Source organism: Schistocerca cancellata, chromosome 3 (genome assembly GCF_023864275.1).
Source record: "Schistocerca cancellata isolate TAMUIC-IGC-003103 chromosome 3, iqSchCanc2.1, whole genome shotgun sequence".
Lineage (NCBI taxonomy): Eukaryota > Metazoa > Arthropoda > Insecta > Orthoptera > Acrididae > Schistocerca > Schistocerca cancellata.
Window position 1 is genome coordinate 394,531,886 of NC_064628.1, and position 24,402 is coordinate 394,556,287.

The window sequence follows — 24,402 nt, forward strand, 5'->3', positions numbered from 1 at the left end:
CAGTAGATATACTGCACAAGCCACTGCAACGGATGATCCCTAATACCTACATTCCTGATTTGTGTGTTACTCAATTTTTTGTGCCTGCAGCTGTGACCGAGCGGTTCTAGGCACTTCAGTTCGGAACCGCGCTGCTTCTACGGTCGCAGGTTCGAATCCTGCCTCGGGCATGGATGTGTGTCCTTAGATTACTTAGGTTTAAGTAGTTCTAAGTTCTAGGGGACTGATGACCTCAGATGTTAAGTCCCATTGTGCTTAGAGCCATTTGAACCATTCAATTTTTTTTTCACATTCCTTTCCCTGGAACGTCGCTTCTCTTCTAGTAATTTCCATCTCTTTATCGCGCATCTCCGTTAGACTTTCGTATTGTGTATACCGACCTGTTACTATCGTACCACCGCGTCTCAGAATTAATTCCATTTCTGTGTACTTGAGAACTAGCCTGGCCGTTCGAGGGATGAATGGAACGGGGGGGGGGGGGGTAAAAAGTAGTAGAGCGAGATCAAGAGATGAATAGAGCAAGCAGGTCCCAATTGTTAAGGGTTGCAGTAGTTACACGTATTCGGAGATGAAGGAGCCTGCACAAGATAGAGTAGCGTGGAGACCTGCATCAAATCAGTCTCAGGACTGAAGAGCACGGCAACGTTCTCTTATAACATGTATCTAATTTTAGTTATTGGTCGTATTGCAGTAAATTAAAATGTGATAAAGATACATGAAACGCCTCATTTTCAAATAAAAAACTGTTTAAATCAGTGATACCGTTCAATTGTACAACTTGAAAAGCATTTAATTTTCTATTTGATGTTTTGTATTTTGCATTAAACTTTAATTTATTGTGATTACACGCATTTTTCATGCAACCAGTAATTAAAAGTAAAAATTTTTACTTTTATTAGAGATTTATTATTCAGTATTTGTTAATTAACATTTTCAACTTTTAGTGAATGTGGGTGTTTCTATAAAAGTAAAAAAAAAAAAAATTAAGTTGGCACAAGCGAGACTCTGTATTTATGCTACGCGCTCAGCCGCCATCGACAACGTTAATAAGAACGAAGTCTTGATTATTTCCCGGGTATCCGGTGGAGTGGCGCCGTCTAGAAGGCGCGATATTCGCCATCTTGAGACAGGCGTTCTGACGATGACTGGTTTCTGCTGGGCGCCGCATATGCGGGTCTCTTTCGGCGTGACGACACTGCGTCCTAGACTTCTTCAGTCATTACGATTGGAGCGGATCTCCGCGTACATAGCCACTGCGCTTAGATCGCGCTCGAGGTTGGGTCAAAAGCCTTGCCTGATTGAAAAATGGAAATATTTCACGAAAAGCTGCTGTAAATGAAGTGTCAAAAATGTCATCTGTTCAAGACATAGCTGTTCTGCCCATAAAAAGATACATTGGTGCGTTATTTAAATGTCAAAAAGGCTGCTTTCGATTCAAGTACGTTAGGAAGGCAAACTAGGAGTCACTAAGATCATGCTTTCTGAATAAAACCTGAAATTAAAAAAATGAAAGAAATCAGTCAAATATTTTATGAAATGATTTGTGTAAAAGAAATAAGTAGATGAGAGAAACGTTCTTCGTGCCTTTGAATGATGCTCGAAATCGTAAACAGAAAATGAGGTGCACCAAACGTTTCCCTAATATTTTTTATTTCATACTTTTAGACAAATCATTACACAAAACGTTCGAGTTTTGTGTTTTTAAGCTTTACTTTTACAGACTATTGAGAGTAATTGAAACACTTGGCCTTAACACTGACTGCTGATGAATTACGTTCGCAACATCAAATATCTGTAAAATTTTATGGTTCATTGTAATTTATTAGGAATTAAGTGTGTGTGATATACTGGGATAGGCGTGAAGATCATGTTCTTTGGCAAGACCTTAAAAATATACTTGGCGATGCGGTGTAAACGGTATGCACAAAACTTAGTATACAGAATCGTAACTGAGTCAGTAAAAATATAAGAACGGCCGGGAATCTTTTTTTTAATCTCATTTTGTTCTATATTGTTCGTTCAATTTGTTCATGGCGGACGTCCGATGACGTTCAGGTTGTTCGTTGATCCGTTTACTCAGTTTTTTTTTTATTACGGAGGGTAGCTAAACCCTCTGACCGAACACGCTGAGCTACCGTGCCGGCTGGAATCGAACCCAGGACCTTTTCCTCATACATAATTATAAACTGTATACGTTACCCCTACACCACAGCTAACTGTAGTTCAGTGGAATCAATCTGTGTGCTTATGTTAGTATTTAGCGTAGTTAGTCATGTAATAGTCATATCTCCGCATCTGTTGGCTGTTTAAAGTTCTTGATCATGTAAAAAAAAAACATTCTTATTTAATTTATTGATGAGATAGTCGAATGCTCCTCTGATCATTCACGTGTATTCGAAGAACTTGTCTGGTGACATTCGTAGTTGAAGATACGAAATTCTCCATGGAGATTCCTTCCTTTGTAAATTTCATTCACAGCATTCCTTTCCGCTTTATTTTCTTAAGTAAACCTAATTCTGTAGCCTTACTCTTCAGCTACAGTATTCTACAGGTTAAGGACGCCGTTTTATAGAAATAGCTGGTTGGCTCTAAGCAGCCATCTTGTAGTGCGTCATGGTCGCTCTCATGCAGAACACCCAAGGTTTACGCCCGATGTTGTAGCTTGTCGCTGGAGTGTCGCGTATCCATAAATCGCTTGCTGTCGCTCCCTTCTGTCACTCACCTTGGACACGGCCTAAGGCTTCTTCTAGAATGAAATTCCAGAAGGTGTTGGATTGTTGCAACAACTCGGTAAGATCTTAATTTATGGGATGTCCGTGGGAGATGATGTGCTTTAGTATAGCGGACTTTATCGGCTATTCATTGTCTGTGTGGCGTAGAGATGGATGTAGAGATACGACTATACGACAAGCTAATAAATAAAGACAGCATCTTTCGATTAGGCAAGGCGTGGGACCCACCCTGGATCACGATCTAAGCAAAGTGGCGATACACGTGGAAAGCCGCTCCAGCAGTAACAACTGACCAAGTCTATGGCGCACTGTCGCCATGTTGGCCGCGGCGCTGCTGAGGACCCGGGATCGACCTCCGACGTCGCGCTTGCCTCGCCACCGCATCAGGCTGCGCGGCCAGAGGCGGCAGAGTAGAGGCTGCGGCGGGAAGAGAGGGGGAAGTGTGTGTAGGCGGTGCCCTGCAGAAATCAGTGAGTCATCAGGAACGCCTGGAGATGGCAAATATCGCTCCTTCTGCACCACGCCTTCCGCCTGAATGCCCGAGAAATAATTATCAAAGATTTTTCTACGTCTGGAATACCTAAAAAGACACACGAAGCACGAAGAGTTTTACTTTTAACAGCGCTCAGAAACAGTCTAATCGTCAAAGACGTTGACTAATAAGTGTGTAGAAAATAGCAGCAGCCCAGTCGCTCGCTGACGTCCCCTTGTCTCCTCAGACCCCCACGACTTCAGCTGAACGCCCCGGATGACGCTATACCCACCACTAGAGTCCCCGCTTTGAGTTGTTCACACAGCAACAGCGGCTTCTCGCCGCCACCGCCGCTGACCCCTCAATTTTAGCACGTTTTCCAGATATTTCTGGCTAGAGAGTCAACACGTACGTTAATAAGCGTGAGATGTACTCGATTTTTAAACATGTTTCTGACATAGTTGTCTCAGTATCTCGGCCAAGACAAGAGTTAATATTGTGACCGATATAAACACCAGCTGCACGTTCCGACCTCGAATGAGGATTCGGAACCTACCTGCCGCCTCTCGTCCTCCGGCAGTCGTGCCGTGCTGATGCCGTGTGGGGTGCGTGTGGGCAGCACAGCACACCACACCACAGCAGAGCGCTCCGCCGGCCATTGTCTGCCCCGCAGGCGTCGCAGCCGCCACAGTTCTGTTAGGCGGCTCCGCGAGGCTTTCTGCAGTGTAACACGTCTCCACTCTCGCGCCGAGCTTTGTTCATTGTACAGTTTATTTGCGACTAACAGAACAGACTACAGGCGCAGAACCAGGGCAGCATTACTGCCTACACACACACACACACACACACACACACACACACACACACACACACACACACACACACACACCTCCTAAGAGTCCTCAGGCTCATTTACTCTGGTGTTTAGCAATGTATTTGGAATTATATATTTTTTTATTTCTTTTTTTTTTTTTTCAATGTGTAGTTGGAATGAGCACTATCAAAAACTGTTCATCACGTCGGAAAGCGTCGGTTTATTTCTCATCACAAGACAACGTGATTTTTAAAGCGGAATTCTGCTCACTTTCTATAGAGCGATCGCGAAGTAGTGTATTGTAAAATATGTTGCATCGATATGTGTTAACAGAAACAGTGAAACGTGAACAATAAACAGTACACGAGCAGCGACTCGAGGGCCGCCCTGTCTTCTGTTGCCACGCAGCAGGTGTTCAGTCACTGCTTGAGTACTGGATGTTATTCGTGTTTCATCGATTGAGCGAAAGTCACACTGCACTACTTTGCGATTGCTCTGTAGAAAGCGCGCAAAATTCTGCTTTAAAAATCACGTTGTCTTGTGACGGGGAACAGTCCGACGCTTTCCGTCGTGATGAATAGTATTTGTTTGGGCTCACTGCAGCGACTTATTGCAAAAACGATATAGCAAATACCTCTCAAAACAGGAGAGAAAATGTCCCTTGGCCAGCCTTAGGGGGCACTTACTATACACTGAAGCGCAAAACAAACTGGTATAGGCATGCGTATTCGAATACAGAGATACGTAAACAGGCAGAATACGGCGCTGCGGTCGGCAATACCTGTATTAGAAAACAAGTGTCTGGCGCAGTAGTTAAATCGGTTACTGCTGCTACAGTGACAGTTTTCGAGATTTAAGTGAGTTTGTGTTACAGTCGTCGCACGAGCGATGGGACACACCATCATCTCCGAGGTAGCGATGAACTGGGGATTTTCCAGTGCGGCCATTTCACGAGTGCACCGTGAACATCAGGAATCCACTAAAACATCAAATCTCAGACATCGCTGCGGCCGGAAAAAGATCCTACAAGAAGGAGCCAATGGCGGCTGAAGAGAATCGTTCAACGTGACAGCAGTGCAATCCTTCCGCAAATTGCTGCAGATTTCAGTGCTGGGCTATCAACAAGTGACGGCGTGCAAACCATTCCATGTAAGATCATCCATATCGGCTTTCGGAGCCGAGGGCCCCTTGTTTACGCTTGATGACTGCACGACACAAAACTTTACGCTTCGCTTGGGTCCGTGAACACCGACATTGGACTGTTGATTAGTCGAAACTTGTTGCCTGGTCGGACAAGTCTCGTGTCGGGCGGATAGAGGTGTATGGATATGGAGACAACCTCATGAGTCCATAGACCCTGTATGTCAGCAGGGGACTGTTCAATCTGCTGAAGGCTCTGTAATGGTGTGGCCAGCAGGACAATGCGACACCGCTCAAGTCCAGAATTGCTACAGAGTGGCTCCAGGAACACCATTCTGAGTTTAAACACTTTCGCTGGCCACCGTACTCCGCAGACATGTACACTATTGAGCATATCTGGGATGCCTTGCAGCGTGCTGTTCATAAGAGATCTCCATCCCCTCGTACTCGTACGGATTTATGGACACCCCTGCAGGATTCGTGGAGTCAGAACCTTCAGCACTACTTCAGACATTAGTCGAGTTCCTGTCGCGGCACTTCTGCGTGCTCGCGTGGCCCTACACGATATAGGCATGTGGACAAATTTATTTGGCTCTTCAGCGTGTATTGCACCGCACAGAGTAGTTCTCATTGTACCAGCTTCTTCCTGTTGGATTCGCGTATAGAGGGCGCGAAGAGTGAAATTTTTTAATGGTTCTGTGCGTGATGTGTAGTTTCCTATAGGACCAAGACGTAGCCGGTTTTAATATATTCAAAGACCCATAACTGAAAGCTAGTTTGTAAGCAGACTTCCTCCATAGACCCGCAAACCATCGGCAGACCATTGTCAATTCAGATTTTTCAACATTTCCGTGGCGCTCTTCCACTGCTCACACAAACAAGTGCCGATACGTGCTCTCTTCTCTGTACACCTTCATTGTCGCCTATTAGTACTGCTTCGTACTGGTGCCACACACTTGGGCAGTATTCTAGGATGAGTCGCACGAGCAATTTCTAAGCAGTTTCCTTTGTATTCCGATTGCACTCTACCAATAAAGTGAAGTCTACCACCCGACATACCCACGTCTGAGTCTGTGTGATAATTTCACTTCGTAACCCTACTGAGTCTTCCACCCAGATATTTGTTTCTGTTGTCCGATTCCAGCTGTGGCTCATTGATATTGCAGCCGAAAGGTACTAAGTGTTTTCGTTTTGTCAAGTCCACAGTTTCACAATACTCATCGTTTATAGCATGTAGCCAATCTATGCACCACTTTGAAATCGCGTGAAGAGCCGACTGAACGTGAAGAAGTATTCTTTCGGACGCTACATCATTATAGATGCACGCGTAATGTGCGAAAAGTCTAAGGGTACTGTTAATGTTGTGTTTACGGTCATTAATGTCCAAGACCTAAGTCGAAACAAGGCCCCGGGAGTAGGCAACATTCCATTAGAACTACTGACAGCCTTGGGAGAGCCAGGCCTAACAAAACTCTACCATCTGGTGAGCAAGATGTATGAGACAAGCGAAATTCCCTCAGACTTCAAGAAGAATATAGTAATTCCAATTCCAAAGAAAGCAGGTGTTGACAGATGTGAAAATTACCGAACTATCAGTTTAATAAGACACGGCTGCAAAATGCTAACACGAATTGTTTACAGACGCCGACCTACGGTAACATCAGTTCGGATTCCGTACAAATGTTGGAACACGTGAGGCAATACTGACCCTACGACTTATCTTACAAGAAAGATTAAGGATAGGCAAACCTACGTTTGTATCATTTGTAGACTTGGAGAAAGCTTTTAACAATGTTGACTGGAACACTCTTCTTCAAATTCTGAAGGTGGCAGGGGTAAAATACAGGGATCGAAAGGCTATTTAAAATTTATACAGAAACCAGATGGCAGTTATAAGAATCGAGGGCATGAAAGGGAAGCAATGGTTGGGAAGGGAGTGAGACAGGGTTGTAGCCTCTCCCCGATGCTATTCAATCTGTATATTGAACAAGCAGTAAAGGAAACAAAAGAAAAATTCGGAGTAGGTATTAAAATTCATGGAGGAGAAATAAAAACTTTGAGGTTCGCCGATGACATTGTAATTCTGTCAGTCAGAGCAAAGGACATGGAAGAGCAGCTGAACGGAATGGACAGTGTCTTGAGAGTGGAATATAAGACGAAAATCGAAAAAAAGCAAAACAAGGATAATGCAATGTAGACAAATTAAATCAGATGATGCTGAGGGAATTAGATTAGGAAATGACGCTTAAAGTGGCAAACGAGTTTTTCTATTTGGGTAGCAAAGTAACTGATGATGGTCGAAGTAGAGAGGATATAAAATGTAGACTGGCAATGGCAAGGAAAGCGTTTCTGAAGAAGAGAAATTTGTTAACATCGGGTATAGATTTAAGTGTGAGGAAGTCGTTTCTCAAAGTATTTATATGGAGTGTAGCCATGTATAGAAGTGAAACATGGACGATAAATAGTTTGGGCAAGAAAAGAACAGAAGCTTTCGAAATGTGGTGCTACTGAAGAATGCTGGAGATTAGATGGGTGGATCACATAACTAATGAGGAGGTATTGAATAGAATAGGGGAGAAGAGGAGTTTGTGGCACAACTTGACTAGAAGAAGGGATCGGTTGGTAGGACATGTTCTGAGGCATCAAGGGATCACCAATTTAGTATTGGAGGGCAGCGTGGAGGGTAAAAATCGTAGAGGGAGACCAAGAGATGAGTACACTAAGCAGATTCAGAAGGATGTAGATTGCAGTAGGTACTGGGAGATGAAGAAGCTTGCACAGGATATAGTAGCATGGAGAGCTGCATCAAACTAGTCTCAGGACTGAAGACCACAACAACAACAACAACAACAACAACAACAACAACAACAGTGTCCAAGATAAATGGGAAGGCTCCTGAGAGCATGCTCCTCGGAGCATACTTGAAGTTACTTGTTCATCTGACAACTGTCCACTCTAAGTAACATGTTGCATTATCGCCACGGAGATATTTCCATTACAGTCACTAATTAACATAGGATTCAGGATGTGCTGTGTGCCCGCGTTAAAAGCGCTGTGAACAACTATACACCTGTCAGAGCGTGTGCTCCAGCCAGCGAGCCGCTGTGTTAAGGCCCCGCGGCCGCCACGTGCCGCTAATTGGGCGCTGCTCTGCTCTGCTCTGCCCTGCCCCGCTAATGGCAGCCCTTCTCGTGCCCGGCGCCTGCGGGCGGTACAGCGACAGCCCATCTGCAGCAAAACGCGCATCAGGTGGCGGAAGAAATTGTCACCGCCATTATTTGGCTTGGTAGGGGGAACAGAGGCGGTGACGCAAAATTCCCCGATTGGCAAACTTCGCGCCAGTATACCGGACTGAATTATGAACTTGGCGTATTCTATAATGAAGTGAATCCATGTGACGCTTGTAATGGTTCTTTATTTACCTGACCATTACGGCACACCAACCCCAGTTCTCGATACCATAATATCGTACTACTTTTCTGCGAAGTAACAGACATATTTTTGTGACTATATTCACATTTGATTTTATTAATGTATAGGTATTCCGATGTATCGATATATTACAGTGATACGGTTCTTGTGTGTGTTCATTTCTGAGAGACTGTCATAATCTTTGACTTACTTGTAACCGATTTGGCGCGAATGCGCACAGAGCAGTCTTTGTTTCACTTTGCAGATGTTGAGTTGTTATTTCGCTTTGTAAAATGTAAGATGGCAAGAACTATGCCCCTTACATGAAGTCATTAGAGATCACCTAACTCACGTTGAGCGAACAGTAGGGCTGAACAAAAATGACTGACAAGGCACTCTGCATCTTGGTGTAGAATGGACGTATTGGAATAATTAATGTCGGGTGGTGGTTTTAAAATGGTTCACACGACATGAAAACTTTGTGGAAATGCGTCGATTTACTGGAGGCTAGTTTATCGAGGGAAGTATTCAGAGTTGACCGCGGCCGGGTGGGGAGCGGCGAAAGGAAGCGACAATAGGCAGCTTAGGGCATCTCAAGCTCTGTGAAATCGGTAACGGGGCGCGGCCTCCAGCTGCCTTAAGATGAGTGACAGTGAGGCGGTGGTTGACCCCATGCTGGTGTACCGGGAAGCAGAGAGAGAACTTGTACGCCTGTTGATAAATGTCTGTCGTCCCGTTTTCATGCGAGAAAGCCGCGCAAAGCTACAGTGGAGCAGTCAACAGAGGCCAAAATATGCGTGTTCGTGACTATAGCAACTTCACGCTGAATTCACGGTCCGCAGAGTCTGAAGTAAATCAGGTGAAGAGCGACAGAATGAAATACGCCGGCCTCCGATGGGAACATGGGGCCGAGGAATTTGAAGTACTCACCTGGGAGTCAGAATTCCGGAAAAATTGGTGTTTTGTACAGACGCTAACCTTGATGGGTGGCCTGGGAGGAGCTAAATAGCAGAAGTTGAGAGGAAGGGAAATTTTGTGGGAATTTGTTCACTTCCCAGAGCAGGCATTGGTCGGCGCTGGGAAGCGACGCATAATTAACGCGACTTGCGCTGCAATTGGCGTAAGTGATTTTGCTGGAGGGGAAACCGAGGCGAAGAGCGGACTGGGAGATGTCTCCGTAAGGGTCTTCCGGTCCCAGCTTGCCTAGACTGCGGATGTGGCGTTCTTTACTCAGCTTGCCTGAGAGAGAGTGAGCATCTCTGCAGTTAGGGACTTAGCAAATGGAACGATTGAGCTTGGAGATAGAAAGTTTTCGTTCAGCTATGTACTGAGCAAGACAGCTAGGAGTGAATAGACGAGTGCAGCCTTGCAGCACCACGAGGTGGGCAGACGTCCGCACAACGACGACGCCCCGCCACGCTGAATTCGGTGATATTGCGCCCGCTCCAGCTTGAATGAGGCCACATTAATTTGTTGGATCACGTCGGCAAAGTTTCCACGAGGATTTCATGGGCCGTGTATTGGGGAATTCTTCTCGCACTTCGCATTACGCCTGGGTCAGTCGATAGGAATTAATTTTGATTTATCGCGCCTTACTCCACGTAAACGCAATTTATTACCACTGCCTGATAGGAGAGTCATGTAATGTGATGATGGAAGGTCGGGAGTTAAAATAAATTTGTGCTAATCGACTGCATCTGTTTTCAATCAAGTAGTTGAAATCCCAAGTCATTTTCTTAATTAATTTTATGTTCAACATTAGCATCTGGTATTCAATAGCTGAATATGACATCAATGTGCACCCCTTTTTAATTAAAAGTGATCAATTCTGAATCAATTAATGTCAACACTGCCACCGCAGTTTAATCAGGAGTCGCAGGGCCTTATTACTTTCTTTGCGTTATCCGATATTGCGGCAGTTTTGCGCTTTCTGTTGATCTGTTAGTCAATTAGCTGGGGTGAACACACGCTAAAACCAGATAAGTGACGGGTGGGGTATTACAAAAACAACAGTCAAGTCTTGTGTTTGGTTAAAGTGGAAATTAAATATTTGAAGATTGATACAAAACTGTTTTCTTGATGATGTGACAATTAAGAAGAAGTATATGTGAATTTACCACAAGTTTAATAAAAATGTGGATCGTGAACACCAAGTCAAACATTATTTCTACCATACCATTGTTCTGATCTGGGGTTGTTTGATCAATAAGAATTTCCTGAAAAGCGCATTTGTTAGGTCTTCAAATATTGCTAAAATACAGATCTGGACATTCTAGCAGTCAAAGTGGAATCGCCCTAGAATCAACAAGATGAGCCATAACAACTTCGTCGAAATCTACGATGGAATCCATTCAAGTGCCAAAATTAATGACTTTTTTAGAGTGCTTCATTATTTCCAGACTGACGATACCATCCACAGTCAATAACTTTGTTGTTGCCCGATAAAGCAAACATATGCTGCGTGAGCAACGTTATTAATCTGATTTGTAAGCTACTTAGCAAGTGGTGGTATTGTTAGACGCTGTTGACGGTGATCTGTCCGTCGAAAGCGGACGTGAAGGTCGGCCGTTCCCTTTGTTTCTGCACCGCCCACCCCCCCCCCCCCCCCCTCTCCCACCCCTACCTCTACGTGATTACTCTGCTATTCACAATAAAGGGTCTGCCAGAGGGTTCAATGAGCCACCCTCAAGCTCGCTCTCTCTCTACCGTTCCTCTCTCAAACGGCGCGCGGGAAAAACGAGCACTTAAATTTTTCTGTGCGAGCTGCCAAGAGTATGTTTTCGTAATCGGAGGAGAAAACTGGTGATTGACATTTCATGAGAAGAACCCGTCGCAACGAAAAACGCCTTTGTTTTAATGATTGCCACTCCAATTCACGTATCATGTCTGTGACACTATCTCTCGTACTTTGCGATGACACAAAACGAGCTGCCCTTCTTTCAACTTTTTCGATGTCATCCGTCGGTCCCACCTGATGAGGATCCCGCACCGCACAGCAATACTCCAGAATAGGGCGGACGAGTGTGGTTTAAGCAGTCTCTTTAGTAGACCTGTTGCAACTTCTAAGTGTTCTGCCAATGAATCGCAGTCTTTGCTTTTGCTCTATCCACACATTATCTATGTAATCGTTCCAGTTTAGGTTATTTGTAATTGTAATCCCCAAGTATTTAGTTGAATTTGCAGCCTTCAGATTTATGTGACTTATAGCGTAATCGAAATTTAGCGGATTTCTTTTAGTACTCATGTGAATAACTTCGCACTTCTCTGTATTCAGGGTCAATTGCCACTTTTCGCACCATACAGATATCTTATCTAAATCATTTTGCAGTTCGCTTTGGTCATCTGATGACTTCACAAGACGGTAAATGATAAAAATGGTTCAAATGGCTCTGAGCACTATGGGACTTAACTTCTGAGGTCATCAGTCCCCTAGAACTTAGAACTACTTAAACCTAACTAACCTAAGGGCATCACACACATCCATGCCCGAGGCAGGATTCGAACCTGCGACCGTAGAGGTCGCGCGGTTCCAGACTGTAGCGCCTAGAACCGCTTGGCCACGCCGGCCGGCGGTAAATGACAGCATCATCTGCAAACAATCTAATAGGGTTACTCAGATTGTCTCCTATGTCGTTAATATATATTAGGAACTATAGAGGGCCTATAACACTTCCTTGGGGAACGCCGGATATTACTTCTGTTTTACTCGATGACTTTCCGTCTATTACTACGATATATGACCTTTCCCACAGAAAATCACGAATCCAGTCGCACAACTGAGGCGATATTCCATAGGCATGCAGTTTGGTTAGAAGACGCTTGTGAGGAACGGTGTCGAAAGCCTACTGGAAATAAAAAAAATTAAAAAAAAAGGAATCATTTTCCATCCCCTGTCGATAACACTCATTACTTCATGAGCATAAAGAGCTAGTTGTGTTTCAGAAGAACGATATTTTCTGAATCCGAGCTGACTATGTATCAATAATTCGTTTCTTCGAGGTAATTCATCATGTTCGAACACAGTGTATGTTCCAAAACCCTATTGCAAATCGACGTTAGTGAAATGGGTCTGTAATTCAGTGGATCACTCTTATTTCCCTTTTTGGGTGTTGGTATGACGTGAACAATATTCCAGTCTTCGCCGTCATTTAACACAAACATGACACCACGCAACACGCATACCCCCATGCAGCTCACCACTCTTCGGTGACTTAGTGCTTGGTCACCACGGGACCCCAGTCTTCGCAGCACGTTTACCCTTCCTTGCTGCATGTCTATCCTCCTGCTGTTATTCTTCCCCTCCCTTGGGGAACATGTCTGACATACTTTTGGGAATGTGATCTTCATTTTCAGTAGCCTGACATCAGGCGAATCATTTCGATGTTTTTTTCTTTATTCGTTCTCAGTCTCCTATCTTTCCTCCGCTTCGGCATTTGAGATTGCTCTTCGTTTCTTCTTCCTCTTTGTGCGCTCTTGAAGGCCGGCCCACACGTTTGATGCGCAAAAGGTGACTGGGTAACGCGTAATTCCCAATCCCGGGTCGACGTGTAGGGTTCGCACGTTAAGCCCGGTACCGGTGAGGTTCAGGGAGGTGTGATGGCCGGAGCTGTTACCTTCCCAAATTGTCAATTGGTCCCTCTATCAGACGATTGGCAGGTGTGACCTGAGGTGTGAACAGCGACCTGAGGGAGGGACGGGTGGAGACTCAGTTGGAAGGAGCGCACCATCGGAGATGCTGGCAATCATGCGGGATTTTCTGGCAGTGTGCCATTCACCTACTCAGTCTACGTCTACTAAATGCAAACAGAAAGAAGCTCGTATTATTCAGAAAGGTGTCGATGCAATTGCCGGCCCTGTGAAATCTTGCTCTCGTTTACCCAATGGCGCTTTGCTTTTGGAGACTAATTGTGATTCTCAACCACAACAGCTGCTTCCAGCTTCACTCCTCCAAGGTTATCCTGTTCGTATCGAGGCCCATTGAACGCTGAATTCTTTGTGTAGTCGTATTTACCCTAGGCTGCTCTATGGGCTGACTGAGGGATAAATAAAAATTTACGTCTCTGATAAGGGTGTCGTGCATCGGGTGATGAAAAATGTTGATGCGTCCTTTGTGCCTACAAGCACTCTCCTTCCCATGTTCGATAGAGTGGTGCTTCCATCAAAGATCAAAGCCAGCTATGATCCGACTGTACATTCCAAATCCGACGTGTGCTACCAATGTCAATGTTACAACCACAGTGGAATGTCCTTTCGAAATCTGTCCAAAAGCGTTACTTGTGGTAGGGATGCTCACGAGGGCGATCGCCCACATGCTTCTCCCCACTGTATCAATTGTAATGGCAACCATCTAGCCTCATCCCGAGAATGACCCGTGTATCTTGATGCGTGGGCCCTCCAGGAGATCCGGGTGAATGAAAACGCACCTTTCCGTGTCGCTCGTAATTTGTTGGCTGGTCAGAAGCCCTGCACTTCGCCATCCGGCACTTAACAGTACCGTTTTCACTACACCTCGCTGCATTAAGTACACACCCATGCAGACTTGCATCCTCAAATTCAGCACCATGGTTGTAAAGTCGCCCAGTGTCACGATAGCATCCCGTCTGCTTCTCCTCCAGTTGTGCAACAAGCTGCAAAATTTACGCCTCCGGCGGCAAAATCACCCGCTACCCAAGTGGTAGGCCGAAAGGACAGAAGAAATACTCCCGTGAAGACTTTCTACGGCTCTCCAACCAACATACATCTGCGAGCAGCAGAGGCTCAAAGTAACGAAACAAGGGCAAACCGTCTTCTCCTTCGCTGACTCGGTAATCATCTTCCATGGTGTCACCGCGTTATATACCGTCACCCGGCCAACCTTCGTTTCGCCGGTGTGCACTGCCAACAGTTTCTCTGCCCTAGCGTCCATTGGTCAGCCCAGTGAGAATGCCGACGCGTCTGTAGATCTCATGGAGCAAGATCCTCCTGCCTTTGTGCTCTGTAGCAGTGAGGCTTTGAAGGCTGCCACCAGGCAGCCACCGAGGTGGCAGTCCTTCATTTTTCTCTCCTTCCCTTTCCCCGTCATGACTCTCCACCAGTGAAACGTTCACTGCGTTAGATCCAACGCGGAGGAATTACAGCTGCTCTTGGAATCGCAGCGTCCACTTGCTTTCTGACTCCAGGGGAAAAAAAAAGCGTCCTCGCGACCGCTTTGGCCTCTCGCATTTCTTTCCCGTCCACTTTTACGTTCCGTCTGAGGACGGCATTCCATCTCAAGGCGGAGTCATGCTGCTCATCTGGGATGACGTTCACAGTCAGGCCATCTCACAGAACATCCAGGTGCATGCTGTTGTACTCCGCTTTTTCCTTCCTCGCTTCACCTTTCCTCTTTGCCACGTCTACATCCCTCCGTCATTCAGTCGCTAGGGCAGGCTTCCTCCAGCTTATCAGGTAACTCCCTTATTACTTTCTGCTGCTCAGTGACTTTAATGTGCACCATCCCCGTTGAGTCTCTTCGCGAACCTGTTAGAGAGGTGCCCACTTGGCTGACCACCTCAATCAACTCAAACTCATCTGCCTTAACACTGGAACACCAATGTTCCTCTCTTACTTCACGCACAGCTGTTCCCATTTAGATGTCTCATTCTGCTCTGCCCAACTTGTCCATCGGCTCGAATCGCCTGTTCTCTGTGACACGTACTCGAGCGACCATTTCCCGTATGCTATCCGTTTGCTGACTCCTGTCCCACCTATCCGTAAACCAAATAGGCAGCTTTCAAAGGCCGACCGCAGGCTTTACTCCTCCCTGGCGACCTTTGACGAACATTTTCCGCTGCTGTGATGAAGAGGTAGACCGCCTTACAAACTTTATCCTTACCGCTGCAGAACGTTCTATTTTTCGCACTTCACCTTTACTATACCATGTTCCCGTCCCGTCACTGAGGCGTGCCGCGACGCAATTCGTGCGCGGAGACGTGCTCTCCGCGTTTTTCGCCGTCACCCTATGATGGGCCACTGAACAGTTGCGTGCACAGTGTCGTTGCATTCTTCAGGATAGCAAAAAAGATAGCTGGATATCATTTACTAGTTTTGTTAGCAGTTCCACTCTCTCTTCCGTCGTGTGGGCCAACCTCCGATGACTCTCTGGAACCAAGGTCCAATCCTCAATTCCCGGTCTGACCAGAGCAGATGACGTAATTATGGACCACACTACTGTCTCCAACACCTTGAGCCTCTAGTTTGCGGTATTTCGAGCTCCACCCAATGTCACCCTGCTTTCCTCCATCGGAAAACGAGTGAAGGAGGCTTCTTATCTCAGAATCGTGAATGCTACCATGCCGCCTTTACTCTCTTGCTCTCTCTTCATCCCGACCCCCGCCCCAGGGCCAGACGCCATCCACATTCGGATGTTGCAGCACCTTCCTCTTGCAGGCAAGAACTTTCTGCTTCATACGTACAACCACATCTGGACAGAGGGCACGTTTCCCAGTCCCTGGCGTAAAGCCACCTTGCAAGGTGATAGAACGTATGATCCATGTCCGGCTGGTATGGTGGCTCGAGTCGCGCATTTACTAAGGAACGCACAGTGTGGATTTAGAGTGCGGCGTTCTGCAGTTGACCATCTCGTTACTTTGTCCACCCATGTCATGAATGGTTTTCTGCGGAAATCTCAGTACTAATAGCCGAGCTCTTTGCTCTGTATCAGGCGACGGAGTACATCCGGCGACACAGGCTTTTCAATTGCATCATGTCCTCCTACTCTCCGTGCCCTTCAGAGCCTATGTGTTGGGTACACCGTCCGTTCCTTAGTGCAGCAGGTTCAGAAAAGCTTTCACTTGCTCATTCGTGCTGTTTATGTGGTTCTGGTCACTTCGGTCTGACGGGCAACGAGGCCGCTGACCCTGCTGCCAAAACTGTATTCCTCCTACCCCGGACCGCTAGTTCTTCCACTCCATCCGATGATCTCTGTGTTGACGTCTGTCAGCAGGTGGTGACACTTTGGCCTGACCACTGGTCCTCCTCCCTTCATGGGAACAAGCTCCGGGCTATTAAGTCTCATCCAGGAGCTGGGACGACCTCTCCTCGATACTTACATTCTGATGTATATTTGCCGTCTAAGTTATCGGCCGTTTTAGCGAAAGACGCGCGGGCTGTCGATCGCGTTTCACATTTTATCCATCGTAACAATATGGCGGAGGCCATTTAATTTTTAAATTACAATTAAATCAATACTATTAGTTGCTGATGGGCGTTGATATACATCAACGGGGACGGTTGAAAATGTGTGCCCCGACCGGGACTCGAACCCGGGATCTCCTGCTTACATGGCAAACGCTCTCTCCATCTGAGCCACCGAGGGCACAGAGGATAGTTCGACTGCACGGATTTATCGCCAACGCTCCCCGTGAGACCCACATTCTCAACTTACAGTCCACACACTACATTCGTAGTGCTCCTGCTATTACACCCATTACTCGAGGCAGACAGTCCACCGAGTCCCGTAAGAGTTCAGGCAAATCGTGTGCATCCGCACTGGAGGAGGTCATCAGCCGGTTAGCCTTAAACGATATGAAGATGGCATCTGTTCTTTCGAACATGCCCGAAAGAACAGATGCCATCTTCATATCATTTAATTTTTAGTTCAGGACCTCCGTTTCTGTATGGCGTATTTTATGGATCTTTCTCCAAGTCCGTGTTTTTAGCTGCCTTCTCTTCTGTCTGTTAGGATTAACGTGTAGTCGTCTTTAAGTCCCTTTTCGTCTTCGTGTTGTAAAGTTCTGACATGGGCGCATCATGACCCTAGTTGTTTTAGCACCCAAAAATAAAATAAAATAAAACAAACACCGCACGGATATGCATCTCTCTCTCTCTCTCTCTCTCTCTCTCTCTCTCTCTCTCTCTCTCTCTCTCTCACACACACACACACACACACACACACACACACACACACACACACACACACTCATCGAATACGTCTGACACACGATTCTCATTTACCCTCGAGGATTGCTACAGTCACCACTGTCGTACCGTCGCTTCTCTCTCCCCATCCATATAATACAAAACTATTTGCATAGTACGGTTCGAATCGTATATGCGCATGATTTAACCAGAACTGCCACTTGTGTAGTCACTTAGAAGAAAATTCTCAGCTCTTTAACTCTTAAAAAAATTAAAAAAATGTAGAACACCTCCGCCTGTCATGGACAGTATTTTGAATTCTGAACGGTAGTAATTAGCAGGTTATTTCTGTACACTGTGAATTGATTAGTGTCACGTAACTACCTGCCTAGTACTGTGGTAGTTATTAGATATTGCAAATACGATAATGTACTCAGTAGTTATTATAACGCATCGTGACGTCGTGTCAGACGAGGTTATACATTACTCTCACGGCAGGAAAACAAAGGCGGGACATGATCGTTCATTGGGATGCAAGTTCGAGGTCGCAGCTTTAAGTGGGCATCACTGGTGTGGACGGCAAGTACCACGGGGCAGAGGAACCGCTGCTTTTCCAGGCAATACACACAGCGCGTCTTGACGACATAAGCACTGTTGTCAAGTCATTTTCAAGGCCCTACAGAAAGAAAATTCGGGGTAAGAAAGCAAATGAAATGCAATTACACTGTAACGAGTGGCCACAGTGCATTAGACCAAAACGCTCATAAAATGTACCCCAGTGAACTCCGAAATTTTGCCGCTGGAGTTGGAGTCCATATTCTTTATAGACCGCAAGCGACTGTTGAAATATGTAGAGGGAGGCGAGGGCTTTAATAGAATGCGCAGATTCGGTGGATTTAAATTGCAGCAGTTACGGAGACTTAAGAGGAGGCTTGCCCAGGACAGAGCAGCGTGGGGAACTGCATCAAGCCAGCTTTCGAACTTACGATTACATTAACAATGCGATCCTTCAAACGGAATTGTTCTAATCGTACCTGTGAAACATATATATTGCACGAATCACACACACACACACACACACACACACACACACACACACACACACACACGGAACACTTCAGCAACTTTAATCGAGATTGGTTCACTTAACTGTTCAGTGCCAGGAAACAATTACGGTCGGGTGTTACGGAACTATTTGTAAGGGGCGAGTTGCTGTTATGAAGGCGAAATTTTGGACGGTTGGAGCAATTGCAAACTAAATTGTTACGGAAATGAGTTAATATGTGGAAAAGAAAAGAAACTTGGTGGGAGGGGGGGGGGGGGGAGGAGAAGGAGGAGGAGGAGGATAGTGCCGGCTAAATAAAGCTCCCTTTAATTGTTAAGGGTGGCCGTGTGCGTTGGAAGGAGATCACAAGTGAAAATAACCGATAGATGTTGCTGTGGTGATTGGTGTCAGTTGCGACTGCTTGACAGCCCCTAGTGAGTATGGGAAGGGGATAAAATAAAAATAGTCGAAAACGACGAGTACGTAGTGCTGCGGGTTGCTAAGGCCTGTCGGTAAAAGTTCTCGTGAGGATTGGTACGTAAGGGTGGGTATTAAATTTGGGGATGGAAACAGGGTGACAACTAAGGCATGAGTGCGTAATGTGAAGAGCTCTTTCCACAGGTTTTGATAGACGTATCACTTGCTGTCTAGGAAACACTGGGCGACGAGACGCCGGGCAGCCCTGTGTGTGTGTGTGTGTGTGTGTGTGTGTATGTGTGTGTGTGTGTGTGTGTGTATGTGTGTGTGTGTGTGTGTTTAAAAAATACCTGATATTAGTGTTGGTATCCAAAGGCATTCGTGGCGTGAACAGAGGGGGTATCCTTGGCTGATGGGTGGCTGTCCTCATTGCACATCAGCCCTGTTAATGGAGAGGTGGGTGGGGAGGGGAATGTGCTGACATAAAATTAAGTAACCGCGCAACGCCGGGTAACGAGCCAGTGAATTTATGAGACTGTGTGGTCGCGTAACAGTTGACTTGTTGTGGCTGCGAGGGAATGGACAGAGAGAGGATTCTGTGTGCGTGTGTGCGTGCGTTTGGCCCCCGGCCAGCGGTGGCGGCCGGCCCCATCCCCTGCAATTAGCGGGGCTGATTCACCGCGCGTGGGCCCGTCTGGCACGACACGACACGACACGACACGACACGTCAGAGGGCGCGCAACGCGCTAAAAGAGCGGCGAGGCGGTAAGCGCACACACAGACGGTCGCACGGTGACGTACTCGGCCCCGGTCACTACTCCGTACCCTGCCCTCACTCTCCTCACACGGCACGAAGCAGATCAAGTGGGCGCGGGAGCTGAGACCACGGGGCAGGGCCAGCGCATCAGTTGCGAACTGACGCGCTCCTCACCGTGATTCGCGACCGCAGCGCCCGTCGGCTGTATCTGCCACGCAGCTAACACAATTTGTTTACGGAAATGGCCGGACGTAAAATTCCTACGTCATCGGGATTAAAACTCGCATTTCATCTCTCAAGTTTCTCCGCACGATATATTAATGATGTTCTTCCGGCTGTTGTGCACAGTTGTTGTTAACACTTTATGCACAGAAGTAGAAACCGGGCAGAACACCCTGAAGCGCACCATTGAAACGTACACTTCCTCCCTCGGCCATATGCTAGTCATTTGTTCTGTTTGTAATAAACATGAATGAGAACTTTGTAATTCATGGAAATGTTATAAGGGAAAAATGAAAGTCCCATGTTCTGTCAGTAAGATCACCTCGAAAGTTCGAAACTTCTTGGCAGATTAAAACTGTGTGCCGGACCGAGACTCGAACTCGGGACCTTTGCCTTTCGCGGGCAAGTGCTCTACCAACTGAGCTACCCAAGCACGACTCACGCCCCGTCCTCACGGCTTTACTTGCGCCAGTACCTCATCTCCTACCTTCCAAGATTTAATCTGCCAGGAAGTTTCATATCAGCGCACACTCCGTTGCAGAGTGAAAATCTCATTCTGGAACCCTCGACAGTTCCTTTACAAACTGTGCAATACACATTTACAATAGTCTTCCATGTAAGGTAAAAGGTTCAAAATGGTTCAAATGGCTCTGAGCACTATGGGACTTAACTTCTGAGGTCATCAGTCCCCTAGAACTTGGAACTACTGAAACCTAACTAACCTAAGGACACCACACACATCCATGCCCGAGGCAGGATTCGAACCTGCGACCGTAGCGTCGCGCGGTTCCTGACTGTAGCGCCTAGAACCGCTCGGCCCTACTTGATCACTGTTTTTGTTCAGCAGGACAATTTTTAGAACGCGTGAAATAAAAGATTTCAAACAAGGAAGTGCAAAAATATCCTATTGCAAGCACTGCAAACTCTGTTGTAGGTAAAGCAAGAAACTTCGAAATGGTCCCCTCCAATATGTAGATCGATATCGTTTCCCATGAAAAGACGCCTTCCAGTAATATCTCCAGTTTAGTGCTGATGCCACTGGTGCTACCGTACCTAAGCAACGTTGGTGGGGTTTCCCTTCTTCCGCTGCAACAGCCAAGTGTGATTTCAGTCTGGTTTCAATTTTATGCATGTGCTACACCGCAGAACTTTCTGCTGTCAGAAGTAACCTTGTTAACAGTAGTCCTGACATTTCCTTTACAGTGAGCACCATCGCTGTTTTCATAATTGGTATTACAGTCTTTTTGAGATTGTGGAAGGAGAATTGGTAGACAAAATTTTCGTAAGGAAACTGTCTCCGAAAATGTACGGTTTTCATGTTATAGGGGCTTAAAGATGGGATCGCACACGGCGGAGACAAGATCTATCTCTGTCTCTCTATCTCTATCTATCTCCCTCTCCCCGTCTCTCTTCTCTGTACTCTGCAGGTGGCGACCCAGCTGTTCGTTGCGCAAGGGGTGTATCCGTGGCCCCTGCTTTCATACACACAGTCCACAAACCACGGTGTGCTTCCTTGGAACACTGTAGTCGGTCCTCCAAGTTACCAGTGGTCCAGTTCCTTGCAGCGGTTTTTCGGCTTTTTAGACGGACGAAAATGATAGGTGCTGGGACTGAAGCGATCCGTAAAACGCTCTCTACATGTCGTCGTGCAGCCTTTCCCCTGTCTACCGAATGGTGAAGCGGGAGACGTGAAAGTGATTCGATCTTCAGACTCATTTTAGATCCAAACATTTAGCGATATGAGTTACTTATCAAAGCTTCATCTACGCACTAAGTCCAGTCTGTAACCGGTACAAGCCTGTAATAGGAATTAAGAAGCACTCCGCTCGTCGTCCATAAACTGTATTTCCATCATGTTTACTGTGTTGATAATTTTAAATATCGTACGTCTTACGTAACTGAATTTTTATTTTTGCATTTACAACACATGTTTCATCTTGTCATATTAGGTATCCTCAATGGCCTACAAACTAATAAGAATCGTTTAATCGTAAATATTTTGATGCGAGACATGTAGAGCTTCCGGGTATCATATTTACCTTATACTTGTATTAATATGTAAGTAACTGTTTACAATCATGTGATGACGATTTAACTTTCCGATCAAACTTCTTGTCACAGTTTTGCAGTTCAATGAGTACAACCTTCCATTCTGTGTCTGTGTCCGGCGTTTTTATTTTTTGTTTACATTTTTATTTTTCTATACGAATCTCTGAAAGAAAGCTTCAGTTACAGGGTTTAAAAAATTCAGTCGTGTTTTTTCAACATGGATTGGTGAAGTAGCCGCACGTGAATATTGCAATAATCCGGTGTTTGAACTGAAATACAGTTGAAGCACTTCATTAAAAGTCCGGCCACTGCGCGATGTGTATTCTTATTTTACATGTTACCCCCGTGAGAAAATGTAGGCTTGTGCCTGGACCGTGTGGCGTTGTCTGACGATGCCGTTAGGTCCGAAACTGCTTAAAGCTTAATAAACCATTTTTTTTCTACGAAATTGTGTGATACGTATAACGGTGCAGTTAAGAAACAGATCATAGTGCCGGGCATCGGAAATTCCCTAATCACAATTCGGGCGAAAATCAGACAATACTGCGAACGGCACTATTCGCCAAGACCCATAACACCACTGGCAGGCCTGTGCTTGCCGGTTTAAGATACGAGCGCCACAGCAGAACAAGAGGATATCGCTGCAACCGAGGGAACTAAAATGAAATGATCATGTGGCATTATTGGCCGGGAGGCCCCGTCCGGGGAAGTTCTGCCGCCGAGTGCGAGTCTTATTTCAGTCAACGCCATATTGGGCGACTCGCGTGCCGTTGATGAGGATGAAATGATGATAATAGCACAACACCCAGTCCACTAGCGGACCCGGCCGGGAATCGAACCCGGGTCCGCTGCATGGGAGGCAAGCACGTAATCACTTAGCTAAGCAGGCGGACACCGAGGGAACTGCGAGAGACAGTCTGTGTTTGCCGGGCGAGTGCAACTGTGGAGAGTCTGCCGCAGCTTCAGCAGACTGGCGCAGCCATTTGTCTTGTGACGTAGCTCGAATGTCGCACACAGTGGGCAGGATATGCGTCGCTGGCGACACTGCCAGTAAGGCAGAGCAGGACGTACATGTACCCCATAGATGATGTTCAGACGAGTTTCTCTTACATTCTTAAACTAAACTGTGCTCTTTGACATTCAATACTAGAGTAAATAATTACTCATTTCTTTTGCCGGACTTTACATTCGGACTAATTACTTTATTTCTCCACGTGCTAGCTTTCTCAGAATCCTTATATTCAAACAGCCTTTTTACTAAAAAGCTTGATATTTATTTTTGATTCTACCGTTTGCTATAAAATTCGACATCGCCCTACAGGCTAATTTATTAACATACTAAGCCGGCCGTGGTGGCCGAGCGGTTCTAGGCGCTACAGTCTGGAACCGCGCGACCGCTACGGTCGAAGGTTCGAATCCTGCCTCGGGCATGGATGTGTGTGATGTCCTTAGGTTAGTTAGGTTTCAGTAGTTCCAAGTTCTAGGTGACTGATGACCTCAGAAGTTAAGCCCCATAGTGCTCAGAGCCATTTGAACCATTAACATACTAAGACTCCTGTTAAAAGACCAGCGTTTTTATTCAATATGCTATAATTTTGGAATGTAATTGCATTGGTACATACAGAATGTGAAAGTAGAATCCGATAACAAATATTTCATGTGGCGTAGTAATTACTGGAAGGTGCAAGCAAATATTTGTTTTCTACTTTCTATTAGTAACTAAATTTGTGTTAGATAGACTGTGTGAAAAAAGCCTATTTAAATAAATTATGAAATAATGGTATAAATGTGCAGCATACTGGACCATATACAGAAGTGTCAAACATTGCAGCGTGTTACTTGATTCATTGCTGGTAGTTGTAGCAAGTAATGTTCCATATGTAATTCCGACACGGGAGTTTGCACCCTGAACGGCAGTTGGCACCTAGTGAACTTTAATGTGATGCTATTGGTTAAAGCCTTTGTAATGTCTGTGTCCAGCATTCTGCATAAGAACTGTGACAGTCAATTAATACTTCTGCATGAACTATTGCTGTTCCAATGTTTTCACGTTAAAAACGTGTGTTTCATCAGTGAAAACATAAACATGACGAAACTATTATTGAAAATGGCTATCATGAAAATAAAAAGGAAGACCGCATTTGACCGTCTCAAAAAAACCCTCTTCAGTTCCAGTCGCTGCACAAGAGGAAAAAATAATAAAAATTTAATGAAACATTCGATCTACACTAACGTGATAAGTCATGGGATAGTGATATGCACATATACAGATGGTGATAGTATCACGTACGCAAGGGTATAAAAGGGTAGTGCATTGGTGGAGATGTCATTTGTACTCAAGTGATTCACGTGAGAAGATTTCCAACGTGATAATGGCCGCACGTCGGCAATTAAGACTTTGAACGCGGAATGGCAATAGGAGCTAGACACATTGGTCATTCCATTTCGGAAATCGTTAGGGAATTC

At 45.8% G+C, this 24,402-nt stretch overlaps 1 long non-coding RNA gene and 1 other non-coding gene across 2 annotated transcripts in view; one reads left to right on the top strand and one right to left on the bottom strand.

Annotated features, from left to right (window-relative positions):
- Window positions 1-24,402, top strand: part of LOC126175124 (uncharacterized) — a 660,542-nt gene that overhangs the window by 333,728 nt on the left and 302,412 nt on the right. The window lies entirely within an intron of this gene.
- On the bottom strand, window positions 16,831-16,905 carry Trnat-ugu (transfer RNA threonine (anticodon UGU)). The gene has a single exon. It is a non-coding gene; the product is annotated as a tRNA-Thr (tRNA).